Source organism: Balaenoptera physalus (genome assembly GCF_965194825.1).
Source record: "Balaenoptera physalus genome assembly, chromosome: 4".
NCBI lineage: Eukaryota > Metazoa > Chordata > Mammalia > Artiodactyla > Balaenopteridae > Balaenoptera > Balaenoptera physalus.
The window spans coordinates 96,954,759-96,981,141 of record NC_138891.1 but is presented as its reverse complement, the minus strand read 5'-3'; the positions used below and the strand labels follow the sequence as shown (position 1 = coordinate 96,981,141).

At 39.8% G+C, this 26,383-nt stretch overlaps 1 protein-coding gene across 6 annotated transcripts in view; it reads left to right on the top strand.

Moving 5' to 3' along the window:
* The window catches only part of NFKBIZ (NFKB inhibitor zeta), a 290,471-nt gene that overhangs the window by 25,104 nt on the left and 238,984 nt on the right, over positions 1-26,383 (top strand). For all 6 annotated transcript variants that reach the window (XR_014263082.1, XR_014263083.1, XR_014263084.1 and 3 more), the window contains exon 13: positions 11,945-12,115. The gene's annotated coding sequence lies outside the window, so the exon portion shown is untranslated. The remainder of the gene's footprint in view (positions 1-11,944; positions 12,116-26,383) is intronic.

Here is a 26,383-nt window from a genome sequence, read left to right as displayed (position 1 = left end):
AAATTTATTCTTTTTGGTATATAGGTCTATGAGTTTTTACAAAAGTAAAGAGTCATGTGCAACTGACACGGGATTAATTTCCAAAATATCCAAACAGCTCATACAACTCAGTAACAAAAAAGTCAACCCAACCAAAAAATGAGCAGAAGACCTAAATAGACAATCCTCCAGAAAAGACATACAGATGGCCAATAGGCACATAAAAAGATGCTCACCATCACTAATTATTGGAGAAATGCAAGTCAAAAATACAGTGAGGTATCACCTCACACTGGTCAGAATGGCCATCATTAAAAAGTCTACAAATAACAAATGCTGGAGAAGGTGTGGAGAAAAGGGAACCCTCCTGCACTGTGGGTGGGAATGTAAATTGGTGCAGCCACTGTGGAAAACAGTATGAAGGTTTCTTAAAAACTAAAAATAGAGTTGCCGTATGATCCAGCAATCCCACTCTTGGGCATACATCCAGAGAAAACTCTAATTCAAAAAGATACATTCACCCGAATGTTCATAGCAGCACTATTTACAATAGTCAAGACATGGAAGCAACCTAAATGTCCATTGACAGAGGAATAGATAAAGCAGATGTGGTACATATATACAATGGAATATCACTCAGCCATAATAAAGAAGGAAATAATGTCATTTGCAGCAACATGGATGGACCTAGAGATTTTCATACTAAGTGAAATAAGTCAGACAGGGAAAGACAAATACCGTAATGTGATACAAAAGAACTTATTTACAAAACAGAAACAGACTCACAGACATAGAAAACAAACTTACAGTTACCAACAGGGAAAGGGAGTGAGGGCGGGATAAATTAGGAGTTTGGGATTAGCAGATACAAACTACTATATATAAAATAGATAAACAACAAGGTCCTACTCTATAGCACAGGGAACTATACTCAGTAACCTGTAATAAACTGTAATAGAAAAGAATACGAAAGAGAAGATATGTATATATATTCTTGCTGAACATCAGAAACTAACACAACATTGTAAGTCAACTACACTTCAGTTAAAAAAAGAGTCATGTAGCTACCGTAATAGTCAAGGTATAGAACAATTCATCCCCCTCCCCACAAAAAACTCCCTCTTGATAAGCCTTTGTAGTCACTCTACCCCCAACCCTTACTCTTGGGCAACCACTGAAAATTGCTTATTTTACATTACCCTGGCTCTTTTCTTTTCCATCCTGCCTTATCTAAGTTCAGCTATCTTATTGCTCCTTAGCACTCCTGAATACTTTATCAGAGAAATGAAATTGCATCTAGACAGTTGCCTTACCCATTTATGTCCCACATGGAGTCATTTAAGCAAATAACTTGACTACCTGGAAGAGTAAGAAGAGGGACACTAGGCTACTTGGTTTTTTGTCATTGGCCTGTTACTCTCTTAACAGCTCCAGCGTCTGTATGCATCCTTATTTCACTACCCCTGCCTTAATTCAGGCTTCCTGATCTTGTCCAGATCATTGCAATAGGCTTCATATTAGTTTCCATGCCTCCAGTACTTCTCTGCTTATGTTTAATCACTACGTTTCCCCCAGAGCGACCTTTCTGAGACTCTAAGACCTCAGACTCTTCGTTGGCACCTTATTGAACCTCAGCACCTCAGCATATCATTCAGGCTCCTCGGGGTCCCCTGCCTACTTCTGCAGAATCATCCTTATTGGGTCTTTTTCCTTGTATTCTGTGATGTTGCCATTGTCTCAGACGATTTGCCATTTTCCAAATGTGCCATGGGTTTTATGTCTTTATGCTTCTGTTCACGCTGCCCGGAAAGGCTTTCCTCGCTGCGTCTCCTCCGTGAACACCCCTTCCTTATGGAAGACTCAACACAGGCCAGCTCTTGCATTCTTCTCAAAGGCCACTTAACGATTCTCTCTTTTGTGCCCATGGTCACCTGTCCACCCGCTTTGCCACAACACCCATAATTCCTTATTGTAAGCCCATGCTCACGTATTTGTCTCCCATTTCCTAGAAACAAAACCCTTTGAGGTCAAGTCTGTCGTCTCTTATTTCCCTTTGAATCCTGCGTGCCTAGTGCTGTGTCTGCCATATAGTGGGTGCTCAATACACATCTGCTGAATGCAATAATGGATAGAGTTATTACTGTTGTATTAGTGGGCTGGCCAAAAATTTCGTTCGGGTTTGGCCACAAGCTGTTACGGCCAAACACGAACGAAAATTTTGGCCAACCCAATACTTTTGCGCTTTAAAAGCTTTCATAAACCTGTTTTAAATTTATCTAGTTTTTGACGTTTGGGAAAAATTTTGACCAAGTACTCTCCCATTTCATGAGAAGCTGCTGAACCTATTTGTGTGGCCATGTGAAGTTCTCTCCAGCTTTCGCTCAGTCACTATGCGTCTATTTCAGTGTGACCTAGTCAGTTGGCGTTATTTCAACTGGGCTTATCCATGGCTGTCTGCTTGTGTATAGAAACTCAACTTGCAACTGTGACAGTAAAAAAAGGGAAAAACAGGGGATGTCGAAAGTGAACACGAATTTCCCATTAGTGGCTAACTGGCTTTGAACTTCCTCTCCATGGAGGCTCAGAGTAAAGTCAAAGCTATCACTGAGCTCAGGTCTGGACTGCCTACAGGTCACGCTGTTACTCAGCTCCTTATCTGTTGTGTTCCGTGTCATATTAACTTTGTGAACTTCTACCCCAGGGATCTTAGTCCCAGGATGTTTGGGTTCAACATATTTGCCATTGAAGTGGAGATCTTGTCCTTCCTTGTGAAAGTGAAGACATTAAATCCTCTAAAAATATTCTATCCAACCAATTCTGTCATTTCATTGTGAAAAAACAAACACTGACATAGAATATGATTCTTACTAATAAAGCACCCACATTTGTAACAAAGCAGGTCTTGGTCAGGAGGGAGGACAGGTGAGAGAAGGTAGGAATATTCTATATCTTCATCTCAATATGACCAGGGTTAGGGTCTAGGTGGGTATCTGCTTCCTCCCAGTTGCATGCCTGCTAGTGTAAGCTTGGAGCTCTCTGGAAACTGTCACCTCTTAGGACAATTGCATAGTCTAGGAAACATTCGAGTTGTAGGGAAGGTGTTTAGCACTATGGTTTCAAATTTTCATCTTACAAATTTAGGTCACAGCAATGTTTCTCAAATTTGCATTTTCACTAGGATCAGCTAGGCAGCTTGTGAGAAAGATATCACTGGTTTCTACCCCTGGAGATTCTGGTTCAGGAGGCTTGGAGTGAACCCTTGGAAGCTATATTTTAAATAATCTCTCTGGATGATTCTGATGCACAAAGATGAAAAACTCTGTCTTTTCTTGGATTGTTGGAGCTGAATAGGGCAACATGATGTTTCTGAAAGCATCCTTGCCATTCCGAGTTTGTTGACAGACCAATGTACATTTATTAAAACAGGTTCTAAAAAACTGGGACTTTCTGTCCCAAACCTCACCTGTTTTCAATGTCTGGAAGTCCATTTGATCTTGTGGAAAACACCCACAAGCAGAAAGCAAAGATGGCGCCCAAGAAGGATTCAGGCTGAGGAGAAGCATTAGGAGTGACCCAGAAAACGTACACTTAAATTCCGCTGGGATAAGAATCCTCTGAGCAGAGTTGACGCTGACGCACTGCACTGCTGATGCACTGTGGAGTGAATTGAGTTTGCATCATTGTACCCTCCTGCTATGACTTACCTCATGGTGATCAGGGTAGTGCCAACCTAAAGTTTGGAAACGTTTGACATGGTGGTTGCGCAAATGGAATTGGGGCAGAGCAGTGATAAAAGATGCACAACTGCCTGCAGAGGTGAACAGATATGTGGACGTGTTGTCTCTTAACCTGCTTTCTGGTATGAGTTGAATTCCAAAATGTTGGTTGAGTTCGCTAGGTTTGGTTCAGGTCTCCAAAAGGTAGGTTTGGTCTCCATGTGTGTGGCATCGTTCTGTATAAGCTCTAGAATTAGGGGTGTGTAGTGGAGAAGTGGAGGAGTGATGGTAGCTGAGGATTTTCACTTAAGTTTCACTGAATAATAAATAACATGTACTATGCCTGAGAAGCATGAAATTTTCACAGAGACTTGTTAAGCAACCTCTTTCCAGTGTTGTTTTGATCTTGGGAGATCAGGGCGTGGGGACAGCACACCCAGACCTTGTGGCAGACAGTAGAAACCCTTCAGCACGTCTCAGAAACCTGACTGTTACCTGTCACGAGGACAGGGGATTGCTGTGGTTTCTTTTTGAAGAAAAGATTTCACGAAATGGATGAGGAATTTTTAATCTACTATATTCTCATTTCTGGGACTGAAGGAATTAGTAGAAATTGTACTGTTCTTAAAATAATGAGACGATTATCTTTAACTTTGGAAAATTAGAAAAGGGCACTAAAATCAGGGACTTCTTATAAGAAGGAAGGAACCTTAAAGGTATCAGGTTCAACCCCCTGGAATCACCTTTATCCTTCTCTTTCAAATGGTTGACTGGTTTCATACTGATAGAACAGGATAATCCAGTGCTACTTTCCCTAATAAGCCACTGAAGTTCAAATGTAAAAGGGGTGGGTGAGGACCTCTGACCTGCCTCTGTCTCTCTTGAGTGTAGTACACCAACAGCTGCTATCACCAAGCCCAAAAAGTTTACTCAAGTTTTTGGCCAAGGAATCAACTTGGGTAGAACAGAAAGTCCTGTACAGCCCTCTTGTCTGCCAAACAGCATTGGCATTGGAGCCATTCCCAGTAAAGTGAGAATTTCCTGGCTGTTTGACTTTGAGTATGTCATTCAATCTGTCAAATCGTTGTGTTCTCCCTGTAAAATGTTGTCACCTATAACTTGCATGGATTGAATGATAATACATGTGTAAAATAGATGGTATACAATAGAGATAATAAATTATATACCTTTGCTTGGGCAAATAACATTTTTTTATGATGACATTAAATTACTTTGTGTTACTGATTACACTCCTCCAAAGTAGGACAGACATGAGTCTAGATTTAACAGGGGACACTGAGAAGGAAAAACAAATCTAATTCGGAGGAGTAGGTAAGTGTGAGTCTGTTAATAGCAAACAACCCGAGGTACCTCTCTTCAAAGACAGCATCCTGTCTGTTTGTACTTTGGCAAAAGCATGTGTGGGCAAACACTATTTTAGTTGACATTGTCCTAAAAGGGCCAAGCTCCAATGACAATGCTTGCATCTTTGGCAAACACCCTCAAAAGGATAAGTTCATTTAAACATGCAGACACAAATCTTTATGTTTTGTGCAAATTAATTTTTAGTAACTACATTTTACTTGCTTTGTTTCCTTCACACAACCCTTTGGTGGGCCGACATTATTGTCTCCCTAGCACTCTTTTCCCAAGTCTAATTTTCACCTTCCCTTTCTGGTCCCAGTACTTTCCACAACATGGCGGGTGCCTCCCTTGCTCTCTCCAGCTCCCAACCTTCTGCCCTATGAATGTTTTGCAGGAAGAGTTGGTAACTTCTTATCATAACCATAACAGTAGCACAGAGAAACTACTTTACAAGCCAATTTCGTAGGTACGGTGTGGTTTATCTAATAATCCTGTGTAGCAGGTTATCTCAATTCTGAGAATGAAGTAATTTAGGTCAGGAGAGATGGCAGAGCAAATAGCATCAGATCTTGACATGGTTCATCTTATCTTTTATTAATCCTCTGTTTTATCTATCATACCATATTGCCTCCTTTTCAGAGAAAAATCTTGAATTGACTGGTAATCTGCATCCTAAAAGTCTTGATTCTAGGCATTGTTTTAATTAGGACAGTATTTATGGAGTCTCTTGTATTGTTATATGTATGTCTGTGTTAGGATGGTCAGAAAAGGGAAATTGTCTTGGTAGTTAAGAAACTGCTGAGTATCAAAAAAAAAGGAGAAGGAAATATATTATTTAATACAAAAAAAGAACATTGGAGTTACTAAAACAAAAGAGGATTTGAATAACTACAAGTCTACAGTCCACTTGAGTCTATAATCTTGCTAGTGAGATTCCCCAAAGTCTATTCTCTAACCTTGCTGCACAACTAGTGGAAACAAAATTGTTGACAAAACAAAGGCTATTCTGCCAGTTCCTTGTTGTGGTTGTGAGATGAATTTATGTAATAAAGTGCTATTTAAAGTATGAGCTATAGTTTTATGCAGCTGATTTTACTTAATTCTGAAAAAAGCTCATTGAACACTGTGGCTGAACCTGATGGAGCTGGATCTTTAGCCACATGAATTATTGAAATTCCACAGCATTCCTGAAAGATTGGTAAATATTTTTCTCTTTTTGTCACAGTGGAGGCCCAGGTGATAATAATAATAATAAAAAACTATGGTACTGTATTTATAAAATTTTTACTTCTTCTCCATAGTATTTGTTACAATTGAAAATCATTCTTGGGCTTCCCTGGTGGCGCAGTGGTTAAGAATCCACCTGCCAATGCAGGGGACACGGGTTCGAGTCCTGGTCTGGGAAGATCCCAGATGCCGCGGAGCAACTAAGCCCATGCACCATAACTACTGAGCCTGTGCTCTAGAGCCTGCGAGCCACAACTACTGAAGCCTGCGTGCCTAGAACCCATGCTCCGCAACAAGAGAGGTCACCGCAATGAGAAGCCCGCGCACCGCAATGAAGAGTAGCCCCCCCTCGCCGCAACTAGAGAAAAGCCTGCACGCAGCAACAAAGACCCAATGCAGCCAAAAGAATTAAAAAAAAAAAAATTAAAAAAAGAAAATCATTCTTTATATTAATAGGATTGGGAGGTATTGAGGGAAAAGGCAGGTACTGTTGTGCTTCATGATTATTTTGCAAGTTAAATCATTACTCTGCTTTTGGTTGGTGACTGAATGACAAATACCCTTTTATCTGAAGAGTAAGAGGCTATGGGTGTCAACTGAGAGCAATGAAAGCTCTAATACTCAATGTATTGTTTTTCCATTCTTTTATTCTCTTATTTCTATCGGACATATATATGTCTTTCTTCACAGATTCATACACACTTTATATATACCCATCATTGATGCTAAAGTATATGACTTTTTTTTTTTATTTTAAAAAGTTTTTGGTAAATTTTAACACAATATAAGTACAATATAACCATTTCAACATAAAAATTATTGAGATACTGTAATTTTTTAACTAAGACTTCAAAATTCAGTGTGTATTTTACTTACAAGTCAATTTGAACTAGCCATATTTCAGGTGAATGACAGCCGCATGTGTCTGGTGACCACAGTATTGGGTCTGCATGGTGGGATAGAATAGTAAACAACACAGGCATGGTCACTATCTGTAATATGACTTTCTTTTTTGGCAAACATACCTGAATTTATATATCCAAATGCAGCCCATTTCCTTCAGAATGAAAGCATATTTCTACATTATTGACATTTTCAAGATTTTGGAATTTCACTTTTTTGGAACTTTTTTTTTAATACCACCAAGGGTGTTAAGTTTTGCTCTTTAGAGTGGGGTTGATTTTTGGTAAGGCTGAAAGTCATTTGAAGCCAACTGAGGTAGATGACCGGGCTGAGTAACATAAATTGTGGTAAAACATGAGCCAAGAATATGAGCAACCCTTCCTGAGAAGCTCCCATCTCTTGTTTATTGTTTTGTAAAGAGTATTTTTTAACAAAAAGTGATTTTCTGATCCAAATGGCTGCCTTTTGCAGAGTCAAAATGTCAAGGCCCTGCCTGATTGAACTCCATCTAACTTTACAGATGCACTTGCCATGCTACTGCCATGAACTCTGGGTACGTGAACTACATGACCTTCCCTCCATCCTTAGCAACTCTGTGCTTTTGCCTGTATTGTTCCTATTCTCATTGACTTGTATATATTACCCTTCTTTCCAGAAAAGTTTAAATGTGGCCCTCTTTATTCCTGCTGAATTCTACTCATCTTTAAGGATCTATCAGTTCCCATATCTTTCCAATTGGAAATGAATCTCTGAGCTTCCCTAGTATTTTATGTTGCCTTCTATTTTGTAGTATAGCTCTTAGAGTCTAAGCTTTTTGCTTATATGCCTTCAGTTTTGTAGGATTAGCATCTAGCCCAGTTTCTTCTCCTATTAAATGGAATAAATTAGACTTATTTTCTTTCTTTTTCCCCACCCCTTGCAATTCATTTGCTTATTCACTTATTTAAGAATGATTTATAGATCAACAACAATGCACTGTGCAAGCAATGAGTATATAAAGATCAATTTGATTACTTTCTTCTTCTTGTGGAGTTCATAGCTTACTAGGGGAGCCAGTGACATAAAGAAGTAATTGCAAAACAATACAGTTAAGTGCTATTGCAGAAATAAGTGCAGGATTAAGCTGTGACCCAGCAGAGAGAGTAATCAATTCTGTCTTTGGGTGGTGGAGGATGGCTCCATAGAACAGAAGACACTAGGTCTGTTTCTCAAAGGACAAATAGGTGTCACCAAATAGACAAAGATCTAAAGGACATTCCAGAGAGGAAAAAATATATGAAGCCATCAGTATACAAGAAAATATTATGGGACTTCCCTGGTGGTCCAGTGGTAAAGAATCTGCCTTCCAATGCAGGGGACGTGGGGTAGACCCCTGGTCGTGGAACTAAGATCCCACATGCCGCGGGGCAACTAAGCCCGTGCGCCACAGCTACTGAGCCCATGTGCCTCAACTAGAGAGCCTGTGTGCTGCAAACTACAGAGCCCACGAGCTCTGGAACCTGTGTGCCACAACTAGAGAAAAGCCCACGTGTCACAACTAGAGAGAAGCACACGTGATGCAAGGAAGAGCCTGCATGCCACAACAAAGACCCCACGCAGCCAAAAAAAAAAAAAAAAAAAAAATATATATATATTTAACAAAAAAAGAAAATATTATATCTTCAGTCAATTGCAAAAAATTTGAGATTTGGAGGGTAAGAAATGGGATTAGAGAGGGAAGAGGGGCAGATTTTGGAGAGCCTTGTGTACTATGCAAAGGAGTTTGGACTTTGTGTAGTTGAAAGGGAAACTCCAAAGTAATTAAATCACAGAGGTTACAGGATTGAGTTATAATTTAGAAAGGTCTGGAGCAGTGGAGAATGAACTTTAGAGGTGGGTGGTGGAGAGGGAGGAAATAGAAAAATAGAACTCAGGCTGTGTCTGTCTGGTTAGGATGCTAATATAAAAGTTCAGATGAGGATTGATGAAGGCCTGAACTAAGGCAGAGGCAGAAGGGAAAGGGAGGGATGGGTCAGGTCTGAGAGATATTTAGGGGACAGAATAGACAGGATTTGTGGCTATGCTTTTGGACTGATGCAAGGATAAAATGTAATAATATATGCTCAAGAATCAAATATGAGGCACTCTAGAAAGGTGAAGAATTATCAAATAACTGGTGATGGGATTGGTAATATAAAACACCTTACATATTACCTAAAAGAAAATGTATTAAAAATGTCTGCCAGATAAAGCTATGTATTTTCTCCAGTGTATTTAAAAACATTTGTGACTTGAATGGAAATATTTGAAGAAATGAAAATTCAAACTAACTTGATTATTTTCTGCTAAATCTTTAATTCAGGTCCAATGACTGTGAAATGCTAAACGTGGTAGAAATTGTGGTGGTGAGATGAAGAGAAGTGGGGAGAAAGACAGAGAGAAAGGGGGTAATCTTAGTGTAGGACTCTCACAGCTCCATGTCCTATGCTCTGCAAGTGTCTTCAATAGAGTGTGGGCCTTTGCTCCCTAGAACTTTCTGGAAAGAGAGTAATCTTTTTCTCTCCCCTCAGGGGCACTAAGGAAAAGCACTGCCTTAAGTTTCCCTCTATCATCTTCCTTCTGGGCAAAAGAGGGACAAAGGCAATGGCTTGGAGAAAGGCATTGCTTTGCTAATTCCCCATAAAAAGTGAGATCTGGAGGAGCCTAGGTGCATTGTTTGCATATGACAACATCAAAATGGGTAAGAACCTGTCAGTTCCTCCTGGTTTCATTCACGTACTGCCCCAGGGAACTGGCATTGCTTTAACTCAGGAAAAACCCGGGGCTGACCATGCTTTTAGACATGGGATCATCAGGTGGTCAAACATTGGAAAGAGAGAAAGATACGAACAAAAGGCAGAGATATGACACAGAATTTTGTGTTGACCTATTTGCAAGAGTCTGAGACCTGGAATGGGGAGAAATGAGACTGGAGAATGAGGCAAGGGCTGGGTCTTGGAGGGCCTTGGATTCTGTTAAAGGAGTTGGTGTAGGAGCGAGGGACTCCCAGAAATAACTTAGTCAAGGAAGAACCGGGATCAGGTGGTAATTTAGAGAGACCTGAAGGCTGTGTGGAGGATGGGCTGTGGCACACAGCAAGCCCAGGGAGGGTAGGATTTAAAGTTCCTGTTTGCCCAGCAAGAGCACATGGGATCTGATAAGGGTGTTTGCCTTTTGCCGCTGTCAAGATCCAGGAGAATGTAACTTAGGGACCCAGTGTAAACCAGGTGTCAGGTCTTTATTGCCCTGTCATCTTTCATCACACATAAGCCTCCTTCATACCGACCTCTCAGCTCTAGCCTGAGAATCATTGGTTCTTGCCCCAGGTGGGAGGCAGAGTAGAGAAGAGGCGGTTTCAGAGGCTCTGTGAATCACCAAGGAGAGGCAGCTGGCTGTAAAACCTACACAGAATGTGAGCTGGGTAATTTGAAAAGTGTGGCTGAAACCCAACAAACACCTCTCTCTAATTTGCCCTCCCTACCCTTGGGTGAAAATGAGTCAAACAAGGGAGTACCCAGGCAGAATGCTGGGGCAGTATGGTTCTTTACAAAGAAGGAGACCTCATGATCATTATTAAGGAGAAAGGAAGATTTAAGGGGTTCTAGAATTTTCTGATTTTTCTTTTTCTTTCCTATTTATTTTTCCTATTTTTACCCCTACTTAGATGACTCCATTCTTTTGCTAACTCTCTAATCTAGTTCTTTTTTAAAAAAATTTATTTATTTATTTTTGGCTGCATTGGGTCTTCGTTGCAGTGCGTGGGCTTCTCATTGCGGTGGCTTCTCTTGTTGCGGAGCACAGGCTTTAGGTGCGTGGGCTTCAGCAGTTGTGGCATGAGGGTTCAGTAGTTGTGGCACATGGGCTTAGTTGCTCCGTGGCATGTGGGATCTTCCCAGGCCAGGGATCGAACCCGTGTCCCCTGCATTGGCAGGTGGATTCTTAACCACTGTGCCACCAGGGAAGTCCCTCTAATCTAGTTCTTCAGCATAATAAATTTTCTCTCTTCTTCAGAAAACCCATCACCATGCTGAGTACTTAATAGATCCTTAAAATTTGCCAGTGAACTTGTTTTAAAAGGTTAAATCGGAATGAGGACAACATTTAGATGTAGTAGATTTGTTGATGACTGGGGGGTGGAAAGCAATTTCAGTAATCTATATTGCTGCCATCATTGACTCTCTGTTCCAAAAGGCATCTTAAAGATCCAATGGCTCTAACTTGATGCCCCCTAAAACTCAATGGCAGTTACCCTGCCTGTGAAGATGTAGAGCATGGGGACCTCATTACTTTCTCAGGCAGTCCTTCTGACAGTCAGAACTGAAAACTGCTTCCCATAATGGTCACCCACTCCTTGTAGTTCCACTTTCCTATGCAGTATAATTTTTACCCTTTTCTCATGGTAGAGAAGGGGGACAAAAATTATAAGCACAGCAACTTTTGCCTCCGGCAAACGCTGAGACTAGAGCCATGTGTTTTGCAATAATCACTCCTTGATTGAATTCGCTGCCCTTTGCAAACAGTTATGTGCCCCCTCTGTCCCTCTTTTCCTTTCCTTTAGTCCACTCTTTCAATATGTAAAATATGAAAAATCTGATCTTTACCAACAGTAGCATAAATTCTTGGTTCTTAAGCCATTCCCAGTATGGAGTACCATACACAATCCTATCTTGAGTTTTAGATCAAGGCCTGAGTTTCTATGAATTGAACTTTGGTGGATTTCTTTTCTTTTTTTCTAGTGAGACTCTGTAGCTTTGCTGAGAAGTATCTGGTGGAGAGGGAACGTCCAGGCCTCCTGAACAACCTGGCAACATGAAATTCCCAGAATCTTCCACAATCACTGGTTCAGACCTTTCAGACTTAGTTCTCTTGCTATTAAGATGACTGTTGAAATCATCATAAAATAACAGGTTGGTCACAATTCAATTTTCAATTCAATTTTGAAATCTTACCTCTCTTTGTGATCTCTCTTCCTCCCTCTCTAGAATAAGTGGGTGGGCGGGTAGATGTGTGTGCAGCAAAATATGGGAGGAAGAGGTGGGTTGGGTGGATGGAATTGTTTCTTACTGTGGTTGGGTCTCACAGCTTTTTATGGTTGTTTTTTTTCTACCCTTCTAGCCCCATTTTGACCAACTCCTTCCCCACCTCTTCACCCTAAACCCCCAAAAACCACAACTACAGTCAAGTAATTAAACACACAAAACAAATAAAAACTGCCTCTGTGTGAATATGCCTCTCTGGTCACGCCATCCCTGTGGGAGACACCTCCCTCATTGACAGTAACAGGCAGAATTTCTCAAGTGAGCCAGGCATGCAGCAGACTCTGCACCCTCAAGGCAGAATGGAGAGGGAAGGCCAGAGCTTCTAGAAGGGTTTGGACCTGTTGGTTCTTGGAAACTAGGGGGAGGGTGGGGCAAAGGCACGCCCAAGAATCCTGGCAGACTCAGAAGGGAGAGGAAAAAAAATCTCTCATGTCATAGCCACTTGTTCATTTGACAAAATCTGGGATTTGGTTGGTCCCTTGGGCTCCTGGCTGAGTGAGGGTGAGAGGAATCTCCTAGGTTTGCAGATCTGGCATGACCATGGATGAGCTGATTTCAAACAACTTTCTAACGTAAACTTAAAATTTATTCCCTCAGAATTCTAAAGCTCCACCTCAAATCTAACTAAATGGTTAAGTTCTAAAATGATATATGCATTTTGCAAATTTTCTGTCCTTATGGTCCTAGCATGGGACGACAAGTTTACTAGTGAGCACTAAACTCACCTGGGAAGCTTTTAGAAAATGCTGTTGCCTGGAGCTCACCCAAGACCAACTGAATCAGAACTATGACCAGTTGGCGTATTAATATCTATGTAGAAGTTTCCAATAGATTTAATGAGCAACCAGGGTTGAGAGCCACTGCAATATTTGAACCAATCTGTCAACCAGTATTTCTAGAGGTTTACTCAATATTAACATTGTGCTACATCCTGGAACTATAGATAAAGAGGTGATGTGGGCACTCAGTGAGAGGAACTGACAATAGCTATTGGAGTGTGAGGAGGGCTCAGTCTGAGGAAGGAGGAAAACCAGGAGAGAGGAGAGTCCAGGAAGGAAGACAATATTTCAAGGAGTTCAGCCTGATCAACAGAGCCTGTGCTGCAGAGTGGTCCATAATCAGATAATTTGAAATGTCTCAATATTGGATAACAGGAAGATTGTTGGTGACTTTGAGATCATTTGCGCTGAGATTTCAGTTGGCTGAGGAGATAAGGGAATGAAGATAAAGATGGACTGAAGTGTTAAGAATTCTGGTTATGAAGTGACAGTTTTAATGGGGATAATGGGGTCTAGGAATTTTTTTTTCTTCCAGTTTTATTGAGGTATAATTGACATATTATATTAGTTTAAGGTGTACAATATAATGCTTTGATGTATATATTAACTGAGAAATGATCACCACAATAAGCTTAACGTCCATCAACTCACATAGTTACAATTTTTTTCTTGCAAAGAGTCCTTTTAAGATCTACTCTCTTAGCAACTTTCAAATATACAATACAGTATTGCTAACTATAGCTACCATGCTGTACATTACATCCCTAGAACTTATTTATCTTAAAGCTAGAAGTTTGTACCTTTTTGACTATCTTCACTCATTTCCCCCAGCTCCCACCCTTCACCTCCGGCAGCCACCAATCTGTTCCCTGTTTCTATGAGTTTGGTTTTTTAAAAAATATTCCACATATAAGTGAGATCATACAGTTTTTGTCTTTCTCTGGCTTATTTCACTTAGCATAATGTCCTCAAGGTCCATCCATGTTGCAGCAATGGTGGATTTCCTTCTTTTTTATGATTAATATTCCATTATATCTCTCTATGTATCTCTATATATCTATATAAACTTGTGACCATTTCACAGTTAATACATATATCAAATCATTATGTTATACACCTTAAACTAATATAATGTTATATGTCAATTATATCTCAATAAAACTGGAAGAGAAAAAATTCCTAGACCCTGTATCCCCATTTAAGACTGTTGTTTCATAACCATAATTCTTAACAGTTCAGTCCATATTTATCTTCATTTCCTTTTATATACCACATTTTGAATTTTTAAAAAGTTTGGTGAAGAATGGTTTAGATCTGAGTATATGTACATGCTAAAGGGAGGGGAATGAATGACAATATAGGGGAGGGAATAATGGATGAAACACGGTTCCTGAGAATGCAGAAGGGATGGGATCCAGAGCATGGGTCAAAGGTTCAGCCTTGGACGGAAGGAGAGGAGAGGCTCTGCTGCCATTGTAATGGTGGGGAGGATGGAATTGTTGGCGTGGATGGAGACAAATGTTTAGGCACAGACATGGGTGGCAATGTGAGACTTTTGCCTGCTGGCCTCTAATTCACTGTGATGTGGAGGTGAGGTTGGGGGCAAGGTTTCCTAGTAAGTCATTCCCCTCGGAGACTGCTGAAACTATTGAGATGGAGTGACAGCTACAGTTGAGCACATCTCATTTCTCACTCCCCGCACCCTCTCCTGACACGTGGACTAGTGTGTGTGTGTGTGTGTGTGTTCACTGTGTCTGGAGGGTGCTGAGTTGGGGGCAGTATGGGAGACACTTTGTCCTCTCTGTGTGGCCCTCTCCGTGTCTCATCACCCCTTACCTTCACCTCGCCCATTCCCCCTGCCTCCTGCAGAACCATTCTGTTTCTGTCTCTTCACTGTTCCTTCTTTCTGTCCACGGTATCAGAATATCCGTCTTCAATTAACACCACTGCTGCTTTGGTTAAGTATCCATTTGTCTCTGTTATGAATGCTAGAAGTCTAATAGTTTATCAACATCACTAGTTCTTATCTTTCCATAAGGCTAGCTGTTCGATACAGGGTGCTGGAAGGCATTATACACTCTTAGGAATGTTTCTAGCCTTCTGAAAAACAGAGGCCCAAATTACATGGCGAGCAGAAACAAAGCCATTATGAGGACCCAGGTTTCTGGGTCAGTGACATTTCGTCTTCATCTTAGTTTCTGTTTTCACTTCTCAAAGCTTAAGCCTGGGGAAAGAGGTGGCAAAGGCCCTGAAAAATGGGCTCAAAATATAACATGCAACAGCTTCCAAAGGGCAACTTGATAACAGTTTTCCTAATGAAACCACAGGTCTGGTTCAGTTGGTTTAACATCCTACTTGAATTAGGCAGCCTTTGGACTCAGTTCTATGATTGTTTGCTGATATGATGATTCACCTAATGGAAAATTTGATTAAGAACATTAAAAGAATTTAAAAATTGTGGTAAAATACACCTGACATAAAATTTACCATCTTAACCATTTTAAGTGTACCGTTCAGTAGTGTTAAGTGTATTCACATTGTTGTACAACCAATCTCCAGAACTTTTTCATCCTGCAAAAGTGAAACTCTATAAGCGTTAAAAACAACTCCACATTCTCCTTTGCCCCAAGCTCCGGGCAACCACCATTCTACTTTCTGTCTCTACAAATATGACTGCTCTAGGTACCTCATATTAGTGGAATTGCACAATATTTGTCTTTTGTGACTGGCTTATTTCACTTAGCGTAAAGTCCTCAGGGTTCATCCATGTTGTAGCATTCATCAGAATTCCCTTCCTTTTTAAGGCTGAGTAATATTTCATCGTATGTATACACAATATTTTGTCTATCCAATCATCCATTGATGGACACTTGGCTGCTTCCACCTTTTGGCTAAACTGTGAATAATGCTGTTATATACATGTGCGAACAAGTATCTGTTTGAGTCCCTACTTTCAATTCTTTTGGGTACATACCCATAAATAGAAATGCTGGATCATATGGTAACTCTATTTTTAGTTTTTTGAGGACCTGTCATACTGACTTCCATAGAAACTGCACCATTTTACATTCCCACCAAGAGTGCACAAAGGTTTCAATTTTTCCACATCCATACAAACACTTGTTATTTTTATTTAGTTATTTATTTTTGATAGTAGCCTACCTAATGGGTGTGAGGTGGTAGCTCATTGTGGTTTTGACTTGCATTTCCCTGATGATTAGTGATGTTGAACATTTTTTTCATGTGCTTATGGGCCACTTGTATGTCTTCTTTAGAGAAATGTCTAGTCAAGTCCTGTGCCCTTTATTTAATTGGGTTGTCTGTTTTTCATTGTTGTTGAGATCAAGAACGTTTAAAGATTTTTGCAGTGTGTATCCAGAGCTACACTGTAGGGTTTATTTAAGTCCAAGGCTTTTAATTTTTCTCCAGTGACTCTGTCACAGTCCCTGTTGTGAAACACAATGGGCTCCTTGAGGTAAATTCCATGTTTAGGTAGCATTTAATGTGGCTTTCCCAGTTTTTAATTTTAACTTATGATAATTTGGGTCAGATTTTTTACATAAACTGGATGCTACATCTCTTGACATAGCAAAGCATATCAGTGTTTCTCTGTGCTGATGACATGATGACATGGTTCCAGGCTGAATGGTTGATTTCATCAGGAGGAACAGCTCAGTGTCAAGTATGCCATCTTTAGAATGCATTCCTGCGAGGTAAAGCTACACAGCTCTGTTGAAGAGTTAAGTGTAGCTATGTTCCAGGGGTATTGGGGGGGTGGTGTGTGTTTTGAGACCAACACCACCCACTGGAACCTAGGAGATTTAATTCTGCTCCAAGTTAATGGCTCCACAGGGGCCCCATTGAGGTTCATAAGTGGGAGGTACAGTTGGTTGCTAGCTTCTCTCTTAAAAGTCTTTCAGGCCAAAGATATCTCTTAAGTGCTGTAGGTACAGAAATTTAGGGCTTTGCTCTACTTTTTAGTGTCTTGAGGGCAGATCCAAACATGCTTTTTTGAGAAAAGTCTTGTGTACCTATAGATGTTCTTAGCCCACTCTGCATTAAGGCCTTACCAAAGGGCAAGAACATAAAGCGGACTCTCTGGTTTCCTGTCTGTCTACATGTCTGGGGTCTAAGCATGAGAATCTCCTTTCAGTCAGCCACAGAGAATAGGTAGGGAAATTATGAAGTCATCAGTAACCTTCAGTTTTGGAATTGTCTTCTATAGGTACCTTGTGAAAGCCCTGATAAGAAAAATGGTATGTGAGAAGAATAACCAAAGAGAGATACTAAACATTCATTTCTTTAGCTTCTCTGGGCGACTTTCTGGGATAGAGTTGCAGTACCTCAAACTTGGTTCTGCATATATTATTCTGGTGCTACACAGAAAATCTGGGCCCAAACTAAAACCTAACAACATTCCTTCAACTTTTATTGAGCCCGTCTATAAGAAATAGCATGTACAGAGCACCTTCGATTCTTTATTCCTTTCTTTTCCTTTCTTTTTGGGGGGTAAAACCACAATAAGCACTGTGCTGTTATTATGTATATAAAGCTATTCATAGTAAATTATTTTCAGAGCCAGAAAAAGAAAAAAGGCTGTTCCAAAAGCAGTTTTGTTTTCTTTTTTTTTAAAACAAAAATAAAGTTATGTAACCCTGTGAATTTCTTTGCTTCTGCCTTGGCTGTCAGGAAGGTGAGTTTTAAGCTCAATTATTTTTTTTAATCGAATATTTTTTGATATCAGTATTTGCTGACCTTGCTTTTTATTTGTTTTGGGTGTTCTTTTTTTTTTTTTAAAGGTGCTGGCAGGGTTGATTTCTTCTGAGGTCTCTCTCCTTGGCTTGTAGATGACCGGCTTCTCCCTGTTTCCTCACATGGCCTTTCTTTTTTTCTGAAAAAGATTTATTTATTATTTCTTTCTTTTTTTTATTTATTTTTGGCTGCGTCAGGTCTTAGTTGCGGCATGCAGGATCTTCGCTGAGGCACGTGGGATCTTTCATTGTGGCGTGAGGGCTCTTTGTTGTTGTGCGTGGGCTTCTCTCTAGTTGTGGCACGCAGGCTCATTAGTTGTGGTGTGCGGGCTGCCTGTGGCATGTGGGATCTTAGTTCCCTGACCAGGGATTGAACCTGCATCCCCTGCATTGGAAGGCGGATTCTTTATCACTGGACCACCAGGGGGAGTCCTCTCACATGGCCTTTCTTATGTGTTGTGTATTCTTTTTAAACAGGTTCACTGAGGTATAATTTATCATAATAACAAACCATTTAAACTGTACAGTTCAATGATTTTTAGCAAATTTATAGAGTTGTGCAACTATCATCACAACCTAATTTTAGAATATTTTCATCATCCGCAAAGATCCCTTCCCCCAGCCCCAGGCAACCACTAACCTGTTTTCTGCCTCTATAGATTTGCCTACTCTGGATATTTCATGTAAATGGAATCATAGAATATGTGGCCTTTGTGACTGGCTCCTTTCATTGAGCATGATGTTTTCCAGGTTCATCCACACTGTAGCATATATCAGTACTTTATTCCTTTTTATTGCTGAATAATATTCCATTGTATGCATGTACCACATTTTGTTTATCTATTAGTTGATGGGCATATGTTGTTCCCAGGTTTTGGTCATTAAGAATAATGCTGCTATGAACATTCACTTACTAGTCTTTGTATAGATGTATATTTTTATTTCTCTTTGGTAGATACCTAGGAGTAGAATTGCTGAGTCTTATGGTTAATCTATGTTTAACTTTTTAAGAAACTACCCAACTGTTTTCCAAAGTAATGGTACCATTTAACAATTCCACCAACAATGTATAAGGGTTCTAGTTTTGCCATGTCCTCACCAACACTTGATATTGTATGCCTTTTGGGTTATAGTAATTTTAGTAGATGTGACGTGGTGTCTCACTGCAACTTTAATTTGGATTTCCCTAGTGACAGATGATGTTAAGTATCTTTTCATGTACTTATTGGTCATTCATATATCTTCTTTAATGAAATGTTTATTTAAATCTTTTGCCTGTATTTTAATTGTCTTGTCTTATTTGTTGGTTGGTCTTATTTATTGGTTGGTCTTATTTGTATATTTAATTGTCTTGTCTTGGTTATTTGTCTTATCATTAAATTGTAGGAGCTCTTTATATATTCTGGATGTAAGTATTTTATCAGATAGATGACTTGCAAATATTATCTCCCAGTTTGTGGTTTGCCTTTTTATTTTCCTAATAGTGTCTTTTTGAAGTGCCAAATTTTAAAATTTTGGTGAAGTCCAATTCATCAATGTTTTCTTTGTATATCATGCTTTTGATATCATATCTAAGAAATCTTTGCCTAGCCCAAGGTCACAGAGATGTTCTCTTATGTTTTCTTCTAAAAGTTGTATAGTTTTAGTTCTTACATATAGTAAGAGATGTTAGGTATATTATTCATTTTGAGCTATTTTTTGTTGTATGGTGTGAAGTAAGGGTCTAAATTCATCCTTTTCCTCGTGGATATCTAATGGTCCCAGCGCAAGTTGTTGAAAAGATGGCTTGTGTAATTGTTGACTCTGCTTTTATTACATTTATGCCTTTCAAGAAAAGGTGAAGTAGGTAGGGCATAAAGAATTAATGTCTGTACGAAGATAAAGAGAATTCTGTGTTGGAGTTTTAAGTACTTACATGAGAGAACGAGCATCTGGCTGATGTTTTAAAGAATAAAGTGAACCAAGATTTTATTTTGTTTCCTTCACCTCCCCAGTTCCCTCCCCAACCCTGCACTGAACATCTGCTTCTCTCCTGTGAGAGGAAGTGAAAGAGGCGTAAACACAAATATCTTTACTGTGCCCTTCCCATTTAAGAAAAAAAAAAAATCCCACTCTGCTGGGTCAGTTTATTACTGAATTACCCTTTACCAACAGTTCTATTGCAATTTTTGGAAGTTGACTTTCCCCAGGAAGCAGAACTGCTATTCTTGGTTCTCGGTGTTATGTAATAAATCTAGCTGGTCACTTTCACGGATGCTAACAGGAGCTGAGAGAGACCATCCCTCAATATCACAGAACTCTTCTTTATATTTGATTTACGGATGAATTTCTCACAAGAAATGTCTTAGGAGATATCACTAGAGTTGGGAACCCTCCACATCCAGATCCTACATGTATCTACGATAATGGGTAGAGGTAACCCCAAATAAGAATAGGTTCAATTGCCTTCTGGGGTTAACGGATACAAGGTAGCAAAAGCAGCATCTTTGGGGAAGTCTGTCTCTAGAAAAATACTATCCATTTGCTCTCTTAAGTCTTTACAAAGAACAGGATGATTACATCTTCTTTTATGGAAATTTACTGAATTCCTCTGTTTTATGGTGCTGACTTAGCAGCTATAACTTGGGCCCTTTTCTACTCTGGCTTTGCCAAAGATCTGTCACAATCAGGGCTGTGGCATAATAATAAAAAAAAATAATAAGGTAATATGTATATAGATATTATTATCTACAAGATACTCTTTTCCTGCCTTACATATATTAACTCATTTAACCGTGTGTGCCCTGGGGCATACCTTAAAACTGGCATTGTTGAGAGGGGTATGTATAGAAGTAACTGAGGTGGTATTTGGAGAATGGTAAACTCCCTCTCATCAAATAGCTTCAACCAGAGAAAAGTCTTGAAATGTTGGTTGAGGGATAAAGTTGAACAGCAGGGTCTTTTTTTTTTTTTTTAAGGTAGCTATTATTTTTATTATTTCCATTTTATAGATAAGGAAACTAAAGCACAGAGAGGTTAAGTTGCTTGTGCAAGCTCACACAGCTAATGATAATAACAGAGTACTTAGTATAATCACAGTTCTGAGTGCTTTATATGTAATAATACCATTTAATTCTCACCTGTGTGATAGATGATGACATGGTCCCCATTTACAAATGAATAAACCGAGGTCCAGAAGGGTTTAGTAACTTGCCCAAGGTTACACAGCTAGTAAGTGGCAAGGCCGGGATTTGAATCTGGATAGTCTGGGTCTAGGTAGCAGTATCCTTTTTTGAGTCCCATATTTTTTCAGTTCTAGAACTCATCTGAGGGGTTCATCACCTGATTTGGTTAGACATATTCTTTTCATATCCTTCCACAAGGATCTCCAGAATCTCCATCCTCCCGCATCTCCAGGTACCTACTTTAGTAGCCTGGCACTCAAGAGCAATGCAAGTCTTGTCCTTGGGAGGCTGGGTCCCTCTTGGTACCTTCCTGTGCTGTGTTCCAGTGTGGCAGCCATTTGCTGGAACAGGGCAGTTTCAGCATCCAGGGGAAGGTCCCCTAAAATTCTGACCCACTGTTGGTCAGAACTAAGAATTCCACTTAGCTTAAGATTTAGTTAGCATACACACATTCTGGCTTCCTCTAAGCTTTTAGCCAGTTTTTTGTTTTGTTTTTTAAATTAGTATAAGATTCAGGAGCAAGTTTTTTGGGAGGAAAGAAAAGTACAGGAGAGAGTCTGAGGGCACAGGGTGTCTGAAACAGCAAGGGGAGCCAGGGAAGGGAAGAAAAGTTGGTGAGCCTTTGTCTACCTCAAAATTTTGCTGAGTGCCTCACCCTGATAGTAGGGGTAATAGATATGCAGGCAGGTCCTGCATTGCTGCCCCCAAATTAGGGGGCACACACCTTTGTTGTGTGTCACAGGAGAATGACTCAAATGGTGGAAATGTCCAAACAAATAAGAAAGGAGATAGGTTATTATACATGGGGTTTAAGAACTAGGTTTGGACAGGTGGGACCTGGTGGCACCAGGGAAAAGATGCCTTTGGTGGCTTCTCTTCCACTGATGCATTAGGACCTATCTTGCTAAACTGGGAACATGACCAAAATGTCCTTAACATTCCCCTCAGGTTGACTAAACTTTAGACAGTCTTCTTCCTGACTATAAGGTCACTGACCTCTCTTTTCTTAGAGCATTTACTTTAGAAAACTTGCAATTGTAAATTCTTTGCCCATTTGAGATGTAAATCTTTTCCTAGCCTCTTGCCTGTTTTACAGTTGAAGACCATCTTTGTCAAGGACCTGGGAGCCATCCTGTGAAATATGATCATCAAGAAAGATGGCACCCAGATCTCCTGGTCTCTGTGGGAGGCTAGGGGCCACCTAATTTGATCAGCCTGTGTCAATTAGCAAACACAAATGGCCTAATCACATTGACCAATCTCCCCACTAACATCCTTCAGTACTTTTCCAGTAGCTCGCTTTAGCACTTAAAAACTCTTCTGCTTTTTGTTTCTAAGGAAGTTGAGTTCAGTCGCTCTGCCCTAGTGCAAAAGACCTGACCCCTATTGCGATATTGAATAAAATCTTCTTCCTTGCTAGTAAACTCTGTTCTCTGAAATTTTTCTTTAACATGTAGAGACTTGAACAGTATTTTATCTAAACTGATTCTCAGTGAGTTTGGAAAGCCATTAACCAAGAGGACAGGATAACTTTATCACAGTATACTATTATTTGGGCTCATTACTGGGGATCTGCTACATAAAACATTTGATGTGTTATTAGTCTCTTACAATAAATTCAAAATCAAAGCCAGAATGCTTCTCATCTTTCTTTGCCATATACATATATGTTTGGTCTACCTTGTATGTATATGTGTATGTATATACATATGTATATATATCTATATACACACACAATTTCATACACACACACAATTAGTAATAGCTATCATTTTTTGTAGGCCTACCGTGTGCTAGGCACTGTGTACTTTATATATGCAGTACTTTACAAACATTTCCTTATTTAATCCTTACAGCATTTCTATGAGCTAGGTACTATTATTTATTTCACAGATGAGAAGCTGAGGCTGAATTAAGTAACTACCTCAATTGCTCTCAGAGTGGGATTTGAACCCAATCCATCAATCTACAAATCATGGCATCAGGGTTTTAATGGCTGTCCTTCAAGGAGTCACTGAGCTACCTCATTAAGATTCTGGCCCAGAGGAAAACTCATATTTCCAGAAGAGATTAAGGAAGAGCTTCTGTTTAATTGTACCTCCATCCCACCTCCCAGAGGCATTATAGAAGATTTTGCCATTCCTTAGAGGACCCGTCCTAAAGTGTGCCCCAGCTCCCCACTTCCCCTGTATCTGTCACCTGAACTTCTGCTTTGTGGTCTGGCCCAATCTCTTGGAGCAGCCATTCTGATCTTCATTTCAAGGTTGCTCTGACAAGGACAGCTGGGGTTTCCTCTGGTGCTTCCAGCACATGCTGTGTATTCCATCATTGGACCGTGAGGATGGTAGCAATTTCCTCTCTGACTCGTGCTTAGGAGGAGTTTCCAGCATTTTCTCTGTCAATCTCTCAACACTCTGTCCTCTTGGCTGCACTTGGATGATGAATACAACTCGAACAATGCACTGTGATATCACCAGCTCACAAGTGATGACATCAGAAGGCACAACAATAACCAGAGCACAAGGAAGCAGACAGCAATGGTTTCTATTGATATTTTTCTATTTTGATATTTCAAAATATCAGCAGTGCCAGAAAATAAATCCCTGTTAAGAAAACCTAAGTCTTTCTAGTTTCCAATTTTTAAATGAGATGGAAGGAAAAAGACCTTTCCAGAACTGACTAACTTCAGCACTGTTTGTATTAGTGTCTGTGCTTGGAGGTATCACAGGCAAAACTTCAGAAGCATCACAGTGCCTAGAGAAAGTATCTATGGGACTGTGAACGGCTCCATGCACTGAGGTAGGAGGTAAGTCATGTTTTTACTACATAGCCCACCCCTCTCATGTGGCGCACAGTGAGGTTTTATTCTGTGAACCTGTGGAAAGCACCTTGCAGGTTTATGAACCCGGGCCACTTGGATTCAGGGGAACAGTGGTGAGGTCACAAACATGTTTTAAAAGCCTCCAACTTTTTTTTTTTTTTTTTTTAAAAAGCAGTCAGATTTTTTTTTTCCTTATATTTATTTTATTATTTATTTTTGTCTGTGTTGGGTCTTCGTTTCTGTGCGAGGGCTTTCTTCAGTTGCGGCAAGCAGGGGTCACTCTTCATCGCGGTGTGCGGGCCTCTCACTATCGCGGCCTCTCTTGTTGCGGAGCACAGGCTCCAGACGCGCAGGTTCAGTAGTTGTGGCTCACGGGCCTAGTTGCTCCGCGGCATGTGGGATCTTCCCAGACCAGGGCTCGAACCCGCGTCCCCTGCATTAGCAGGCAGATTCTCAACCACCGCGCCACCAGGGATGCCTTTGCCTCCAACTTTTCTCCTTCTCCCTATTGGAGTGGCTCCCTTCTCACTAGGCCTCTACTACACAGCATTGCCTCCGATTTAATGTAAGAATTTTATTTCTAATATTTATTACTGGTGTCATTAATAGATATTTTTCAGTGTGGATGAGATGTTTTGTAGAAGTCAACATATACCATCCTAGACAATGAAAGTTAAAAATGCCTTAAAATCATAACTTTCCCTAATTGTAAGCACTTTGTGGAAAATCTGGAAACTGTAGGAAGGATAAAAATTACTCGCAATCCCATTAACCCAGAAGCAACCATTGCGAATAGTTTTTTTTTTTCTTTCGGTCTTTCATTCCGAAGTTCTGTTGTTTTCAAATGTAAAGGCTTGGCCCCTGCCCAACAAGAACTTACAACTTTAAGAGTAACACAAATGAGAAAAATTTAGACAAAATACAGGGTCGGCCAAAAAGTTCATTTGGTTTTAAGTAAAAAAAAAAAGACATTTTTCATGTTCACAAGGAACTTTATTGAATAACGTATTCACTAACTGAACGAATTTTTGGCCAACCCAGTAAGATAAAAAACCAGGTGACTTATAGAATAAGGATGATCATGATAGGAAATAGCAGCTCCAATTTTTCTGTGAACATATCTGCTTAATTTTTATATTAAAATGAGAAAATTATAAGATTCCACATAGAGAACCAATTTAGGAAAATAGGTGGGTCTTTGAAGCTTCCAGCAGACAAGCTACAGTTAATTAGTGGCTCTAAAACAAGTGAATGAGCATCATGAAAAAAGCTAATGAATAAGCTGGGAATTAATCAGAAGTCTAGGAAGTCAGAAAACAAATTTAAGATATTGACTACATACTGTATATATATTTTTAACATCTTTATTGGAGTATAATTGCTTTACAATGTTGTGTTAGTTTCTGCTGTATAACAAAGTGAATCAGCTATATGTATACATATATCCCCGTATCCCTTCCCTCTTGAGCCTCCCTCCCACCCTCCCTATCCCACCCCTCTAGGTGGTCACAAAGCACCGAGCTGATCTCCCTGTGCTATGCAGCTGCTTCTCACTAGCTAGCTATTTTACATTTGGAAATGAATATATGTCCATGCCACTCTCTCATTTCGTCCCAGCTTACCATTCCCCCTCCCCATGTCCTCAGGTCCATTCTCTACGTCTGTACCTTTATTCCTGTCCTGCCCCTAAGTTCTTCAGAACCACTTTTATTTTTTTAGGTTCCATATATATGTGTTAGCATATGGTATTTATTTTTCTCTTTCTGACTTAATTCACTCTGTATGACAGTCTCTAGGTCCATCCTCCTCACTACAAATAACTCAATTTCACTTCTTTTTATGTTTGAGTAATATTCCATTGTATATATCTGCCACATCTTCTTTATCCATTCATCTGTCAATGGACACTTAGGTTGCTTCCATGTCCTGACTATTGTAAATAGAGCTGCAATGAACACTGTGGTACATGACTCTTTCTGAATTATGGTTTTCTCAGGGTATATGCCCAGTAGTGGGATTGCTGGGTCGTATGGTAGTTCTACTTTTAGTTTTTTAAGGAACCTTCATACTGTTCTCCATAGTGGCTGTATCAATTTACATTCCCACCAACAGTGCAGGAGGGTTCCCTTTACTCCACATCCTCTCCAGCATTTACTGTTTGTGGATTTTTTTTTTTTTTTTTTTAGAAATTTCATGTAATGTCTGAAACATTTATATTAACATATTTCCATACATATTTCCATACAAATACAAATATAAGATTTTTAGATATTTCATGTAATGTCTGAAACATTTATATTAACATATTTCCATACATATTTCCATACAAATACAAATATAAGATTTTTAGAAATTTCATGTAATGTCTAAAACATTTATATTAACATTTTTCCATACAAATAACCCAATGAAAGTTTAGTATTAGTTGTTTTGTTTGTTTTTTTATACTGCAGGTTCTTATTAGGCATCACTTTTATACACATCAGTGTATACATGTCAATCCCAATCGCCCAATTCAGCACACCACCATCCCCACCTCACCGCAGTTTTCCCCCCTTGGTGTCCATAGGTCCATTCTCTACATCTGTGTCTCAACTTCTGCCCTGCAAACTGGCTCATCT